This window comes from Triticum urartu, chromosome 5A (genome assembly GCF_056163025.1).
Source record: "Triticum urartu cultivar PI428250 chromosome 5A, HENAU_Tu73, whole genome shotgun sequence".
Taxonomy (NCBI): Eukaryota; Viridiplantae; Streptophyta; class Magnoliopsida; order Poales; family Poaceae; genus Triticum; species Triticum urartu.
The window spans coordinates 239665021-239672564 of NC_141877.1; the positions used below are offsets into that span (position 1 = coordinate 239665021).

At 48.1% G+C, this 7544-nt stretch overlaps 1 pseudogene; it reads right to left on the reverse strand.

Annotated features, from left to right (window-relative positions):
* Window positions 1-231: 231 nt before the first annotated feature.
* On the reverse strand, window positions 232-761 carry LOC147970918 (uncharacterized; annotated as a pseudogene).
* Window positions 762-7544: the final 6783 nt, after the last annotated feature.

The following is a 7544-nucleotide window of genomic DNA, read 5'->3' on the forward strand; positions in this document are numbered from 1 at the left end:
TAACATGGATGAAAGTTGCATATTATTAAACTAGATGAAATTCTAAGCAAGTTTCATATATAAATCATTTTAATATGATGCACCGTTGATGAGTTATTAAATGCATGATCTAGAGGGACTAAACTGTAAAACAGGTTTACTGGAAAAATAGGCAAATTCGCATAACTGAAAAAAACAAGTATGGGTCGCAACAAAAGTCGGCCCAACAGTGCATAGGATCTGGGCGACTACTCACCATGGGCTTCGGCCCGTTGGTGAAGGAGGCTGGCTGGGGAGGAAGCGCCTGGGCCTTGGCGATTGTTGCTGGAGGCGGCCCAGGGGGCGCGGATGAGCAGGCATGGTCAACGGGGCGAGCGGCTGCGCTCTGCTCGTTGCAGAGGAAGAAGAGGTCAGCGGCAGGGACCAACATGCCCAGGCGAGGGAGCTCATCCAAGGAAGCAGCAGCAGAGGGGCGACGCAGCTCCTCCCGCAGCGAAACGAAGCAGGGGCGTGGCGCTTGGCGAACGGAGCTTCTACTCCGGCGACGAGGCGATGCAGGGGACGGAGGGAGGCGCGGATCGGCGTCCCAGGAGAGGTCGAGGCGCTCGCAAGGCACTCCGACGAGGGAGCGGGCAGACGGCGGATCCGGCGGGCGACACGGCAGGGGAAGCAGGAGCCATCGACGTCGTCTTCGTCGCGGATGCAGGCGTGCGGCGGTGCAGGCTTCGTCGGGCATGGAGGACGGAGCTGAATCTTGGCAGAAGAGGGTCCCGGGCAGCCATGGCAACATGTGCGGGCGCAGGAGGAGTTCAGGACGGAGGCACGAAGGCGTTCAGGGATGGAGCTCATGTCGTGGTTGTACTGGTCAGGGAGGAGGCGGGAGAGCACGGCGGCGGAGTTGCGAGGTGGTGCTCCGCGTCCGTGGCGATGCAGCGACCTCCTGGCGATGCGGCGGCCTGGTGGATGGTGCTGCTCGACGAGGCAGAGGCGGCGATGCTGGTCTTGGGGGGTGGTCACAGCGCGCGTGAGGAGGCGCAGAGAGATGGAGGAGAAGAAGGGGCTTCGCCGGGGATGGCTCGGTCGTCGTCGCGGCGCTGGGGGGATCGGGCGTGGCCTTGGTTGGTGGTTGGCCGAAGGCGAGGAGGGAGATGATTGGCTGTGCGCTAGTTGGTGGATCGGGCAAGATCCCGATGTGGATGGTGAGAAAAGTGGCAGCAGCGGGTGAGGGGATGGATGGGACAAGTGCCCTAGGTTTTAGGGTTTTGTCCAGATTTAGACTAGGGATTATAAATAAGGAAAGAGGGAGAGTTTAGGGGCTAATCCGTCCCTCCAAATAAAATCTAACGGTCGAGAAAAATAGACTAAGAAGTTCAAAAGAGAAAACGGTGATGTTTTGTAGACGTTTGGGGATGATCCGGACACAACGGTGACGACTGTTCGGGCAGGTCCGGGACAATTTTGGACGTGCACGTGAGGGGTTCGATGCACTGTGCAGAGAGGGTTTCGGACCGTGCGATCGCATCGGACAACTCCGGAAGCGAAGAGGGGAAGGAGGATGGACTAGGTGGGCTGTGGCGAGACTGCGAGGGGGAGAAGAGAGAGGGAGGGCCTGGCATCTGTTTCCGGAGACCGAAAACGTCCGACGTTAGACCGACTATAATGTCGCTATAGTTATCTGTTGGGCTATCAAACAAACTCCGAATGCGATGAAACTTGGCAGGCGGCCTACCTACAAGATAACAACACCACATGCGAACTTTCAACCCATTCCGAGAACATTTTCCGGCCACTTATAAAATACTATTTCGGACATGCCGCGGGCGCGTGCAAATGTGTCTAGGCTCAGAACGGGCAACGGAAAGAACTCGGAGAACCCGGACGAATGCAAGTTTTAAAACATGATTATGCAATGCACATGACGGCATGATAAGATGCAACACGCAAGCAAATGACATGGCAACAACAGCGAATAATAGGAAGACACCTGGCACATCGGTCTCGGGGCGTTACAATGAGATAGCTCGCGATTGGGATTTGCTCCTCCGACGATGGAGAGATATTCTCAGGCCCTCTTGGTGTTATGGTATCCATCATCATATGGCCGGACACAATGTGATTTGACTATAGGGATGCTGGAACACGGAAATGAGAAAAGAGAAAAGAGAACAAAACCGGTAACGAGGTAACTGGCATAGTGGACAAGTTGTTGATCCACGAGGATGCCAATACATCACACCACGGGTGTTTGTAATATAACATGAAGCAACAGGATAGCACCCGGCAACTAGAGGTTCACTCGAATAATTATTCGTGTGGGTATAGGGGTCAATATGGGTGTCCACGGCTCTAATGTTGATCATTGATTGGAAAGCGTTCCAGTCATGTCTATACTTCACCAAACCTATAGGGTCACACGCTTAAGGGTCATCTATTTGCTGAATACTAGATAGGGAGTCTGAGAGAAAGTCACCAGAAAAGTTTTGGAGACAACTGAAGAGTTCCGGAGAGAGAACACGGGAAGTGTTTCGGTAAAACTGAAAAGTTGATTCAGAGTATACCATTAAGTCAAATTGGTTTCGGCACACACTTGAAAATTCTTGGAGGGTGCGAGAATTGTTCATGGAACTTCTGGGATTTTTCCGGGAAAATGCCAGAAATGTTCCGGAGCTGCCGGAACCGCTTTGGTTGCTTTTTACCGATGAAAATCATTGATCTGGAAATGTTTTGGAATGCATCCAGAGTTATTTTAGTGGGTACTAGAATTATTCTAAGACCTACAGAAATATTCTTGGATTTAACGGACGTGAAAAATTGTCTTCATGAATAGTGAAAACACATTCTTGTTTGCTTTTTGCTGATGAAAATCATTGATCTGAAAATATGTCAGAACACGGCCAGAATTGTTTTAGTGGGTACTGGAAATATTCTGGACCTACAAAAATATTTTCAGATTTAACGATCGCGGAAAAATGTTTTCACGGATAGTGAAAAAGCACTTTATGGTTAGCTTCTTTGGGAAGCCACCTTTGAGGGCATTTTGGTATTTCCAAGTGTCCTCTGCCCCATGGGCTTGGCCTATAAATAGGTGTGGAGGGGCTGCCAAAACTCACACCTTTTCTCATATACAAATGCCATGCAATGATCTGGCCATCTCTCTCCCTCCCCGCGAAATAGTTTCATAGAGCCGAAAGGCTGTCTGGGTTCCGGTGGGAACTAGTTCTGGACGGTGAAGCCCTGCCGGATAGCTGACACCGCATGTGTGCAACCCCCTCGATAGGTCATAGGTTCGATCTTTTGCCCGAGGGGTTGTTCGAGGGTCCTCTCGAAGGGCTATCCGAGTTACCGTTCGAGTTTTGAGGGTCCTCCCGAAGGGCTGTTTGTGACATTGTCCGAGGGACCGTCCGACTGCCTCCCAAAGGGCTGTCCGACGAGGGAGTACATCCTCACGGTTTGGAGGTTGTAAATCCTAGCTACGGGGATCTACACCGACGATCCACATCGACTCTACTTCCGATGCGCTACGAGTCGGTAATGATCGGATTAAACCTTGTATGCAGTCTCCATAGTGATTCTGGGTGTGCTCGTAGTACGGAATTTTTTTGTTTTCTGTCGCGTTCCCCTACAGTGCTACCAAATGTCCAACCTTGCTTCTTATAGTCTGGTCCTCCTTTTATAGCTCAAGGGGTACCACAATGGCTTAGCTGCTAAGGAACCTACCCAATGCATATAGGTAGGTATGTGCATTAAATGTGTGATGTTGTGTCATCGTCTTCTGTCTTTCGAGAACGAACGCCTAACTTGGCACTGCCGCCCATGCTGGATGATGACCCACAAGTCTAGGAGATTAATCTTAGCCCTTTCGATAAGAGTGTCGAACCCAACGAGGAGCAGAAGAAAATGACAAGCGGTTTCCAGCAAGGTAATTTCTACAAGCACTGAAACTGTGGGTAACAAGTAGTTTGATAGTAAAATAATTTGTAACAAGAAAGTAACGGTAACGGTAAATAAAGTGCAGCAAGATATCCCGATCCCTTTTGTAGCCAAGGACAAGTTGGAATGGTCTCTTATAATAAGCAAAGCGTTCTTGAGGACATACGGGAATTTCATGTAGTCACTTTCATCATGTTGGTTTGATTCGCTTTTGCTACTTTGATAATTTGATACGTGGGTGGACCGGTGCTTGGGTGTTGTTCTTACTTGAACAACCCTCCCACTTATGATTAACCAACTCGCAAGCATCTGAAACTATGAAAGAAGAATTAAGATAACAATCTAACCATAGCATTAAACATAGGGATCCAAATCAACCCCTTACGAAATAGCGCATAAACTAGGGTTTAAGCTTCTGTCACTCTAGCAACCCATCATCTAATTGAAATAAATATGCCCTAGAGGCAATAATAAAGTTGTTATTTATATTTCCTTATATCATGATAAATGTTCATTATTCATGCTAGAATTTTATTAACCGGAAACTTAGTACATGTGTGAATACATAGACAAACACAGTGTCCCTAGTATGCCTCTACTTGACTAGCTCGTTAATAAAAGATGGTTAAGTTTCCTGACCATAGATATGTGTTGTCATTTGATGAACGGGATCACGTCATTAGAGAATGATGTGATGGACAAGACCCATCCGTTAGCTTAGCATTGTGATCGTCTAGTTTTATTGCTATTGCTTTCTTCATGACTTATACATATTCCTCTAACTATGAGATTATGCAACTCCCGAATACCGGAGGAACACCTTGTGTGCTATCAAACGTCACAACGTAACTGGGTGATTATAAAGATGCTCTAGAGGTGTCTCCAAAGGTGTTTGTTGAGTTGGCATAGATCGAGATTAGGATTTGTCACTCCGTGTATCGGAGAGGTATCTCTTGGCCCTCTCGGTAATGCACATCACTATAAGCCTTGCAAGCAATTTGACTAATGAGTTAGTTACGGGATGATGCACAGAACGAGTAAAGGGACTTGCCGGTAACGAGATTGAACTAGGTATGATGATACCGACGATCGAATCTCGGGCAAGTAACATACCGATGACAAAGGGAATAACGTATGTTGTTATGCGGTTTGATCCATAAAGATCTTCATAGAATATGTAGGAGCCAATATGAGCATCCAGGTTCCGCTATTGGTTATTGACCGGAGATGTGTCTCGGTCATGTCTACATAGTTCTCGAACCCGTAGGGTCCGCACGCTTAACGTTCGATGACGATTTGTATTATGAGTTATGTGTTTTGGTGACTGAAGTTTGTTCGGAGTGCCGGATGAGATCACGGACATGACGAGGAGTCTCGAAATGGTCGAGAGGTAAAGATTGATATATTGGATGAAGGTATTTGGACACCGGAAAGATTTCGGGATGTTTCAGATATTTATCGGGGAACCGAGGGGTTACCGGAACCCCCCGGGGAAGTTATGGGCCCTAATGGGCCATAAGGGAGTAGGAGAGGGCAGCCCACATGGTGGCGCCCCCCCCCCAGGGCAATCCGAATTGGACTATGGGGAGGGGGCGCGGCACCCTCTTTCCTTTCCCTCTCCCTTTCCTTCCCTCCTTCCCCCTCTTGGAACAGGAAAGGAAATCCAACTAGGATTGGGAATCCTAGTTGGACTCCCCCCTTGGTGCGCCCTCCTTGGCCGCCGGCCTTCTCCTCCCCCTCCTTTATATACGTGGCCAGGGCCCCCCCCAAAGACACATCAATTGTTCTTTAGCCGTGTGCGGTGCCCCCCTCCACAGTTTACCACCTCGGTCATATTGTCGTAGTGCTCAGGCGAAGCCCTGCGCGGATCACATCACCAACACTGTAGCCACATCGCTGTGCTGACGAAACTATCCCTCGACCCTCTACTGGATCAAGAGCTCAAGGGACGTCATCGTGCTGAACGTGTGCTGAACACGAAGGTGCCGTACGTTCGGTATTTGGATAGGTTGGATCATGAAGACGTTCGACTACATCAACCGTGTTACATAACGCTTCCGCTTTCGGTCTATGAGGGTACATGGACACACTCTCCCCTCTCGTTGCTATGCATCTCCTAGATAGATCTTGTGTGTTCGTAGGAAATTTTTTGAATTACTACGTTCTGCAACACTAATAACTACTCCACAATGCATTCCCTTAGGCCCAAAGATGGTGAAGTTTCATGTAGTCGATGTTAACATAACACCACTAAGGGAATCACAACATACATATCATCAAAATATTGAACGAATATCAAATTCACATGATTACTTGCAACATGACTTCTCCTGTGGCCTCAAGAACAAGGGCAAGTACTCAAAAATAATATTCATGCTTAAGATCAATGGGATATTAAATAGCATAATGGGTCTGAACATATAATATTCCACCAAATAAACCATTTAGCATCAACTACAAGATGTAATCAACACTACTAGTCACCCATAGGTACCAATCTGAGGTTCCGGTACAAAGATTGAACACAAGAGGTGAACTAAGGTTTTGAGATAAGATGGTGCTATTGAAGATGTTGATGTAAGATTGGCCTTCCAAAGATGAGAGGGTTGTTGTGATGACGATGGCTTCGATTTCCCCCTCCGGGAGGGAAGTTCCCCCAGCGGAATCGCTCCGCCGAAGGGCAAAAGTGCCCCTGCCCAAGTTCCGCCTCGAGACAGCGGCGCTCCATCCTGAAAGTCCTCTCCTTATTTTTTTTCTAGGTCAAAAGACCTTACGTACCAGAAGATGGGCACCGGAGGTGAGCCAGGTGGCCCACTACCAACGAGGGCACGCCAGGGGGGCTGGCACGCCTGGTGCCTTGTGGTCACCTGGGTGGCCTCCTCTGGTAGTTCTTTTCTCCAATATTTATTATATATTCCGAAATAATTCTCCGTAAAATTTCAGCTCATTTGGAGATGTGCGGAATAGGTATCTCTGACATAGCTTTTTCAGGTCCACAATTCCTATCAGTATTCTTCCTCTTTGTGTAAACCTTGCATATTATGAGAGAAAAGACATTATAATTACTCCACAAAGTGTTATAATGCATAAAAACACTATAAATAACAGTAGGAAAACATGATGCAAATGGATGTATCAACTCCCCCAAGCTTAGACCTCGCTTGTCCTGATGATGATGGCTTTGATTTCCCCCTCCGAGAGGGAAGTTCCCCCGGTGGAATCGCTCCGCCAGAGGGGAAAAGTGCCCCTGCCCAAGTTCCGCCTCGAGACGGCCCCGCAAGTCCTCTCCTTATTATTTTTCTAGGTCAAAAGACCTTATGTGCCAGAAGATGGGCATCGGAGGTGGGCCAGGTGGCCCACTACCCACCAGGACGCGCCCTGGTGCCTTGTGGTCACCTAGGTGGCCCCTCTAGTAGTTCTTTTCTCCAATATTTATTATATATTCCAAAATAATTCTCCATAAAATTCCATCTCATTTGGAGATGTGCAGAATATGTATCTCTGACATAGCTTTTTTAGGTCCAGAATTCCAGCTGCCGGTGATGTCTACTACACAACCTTCTTCTTGTAGACGTTGTTGGGCCTCCAAGTGCAGAGGTTTGTAGGACAGTAGCAAATTTCCCTCAAGTGGATGA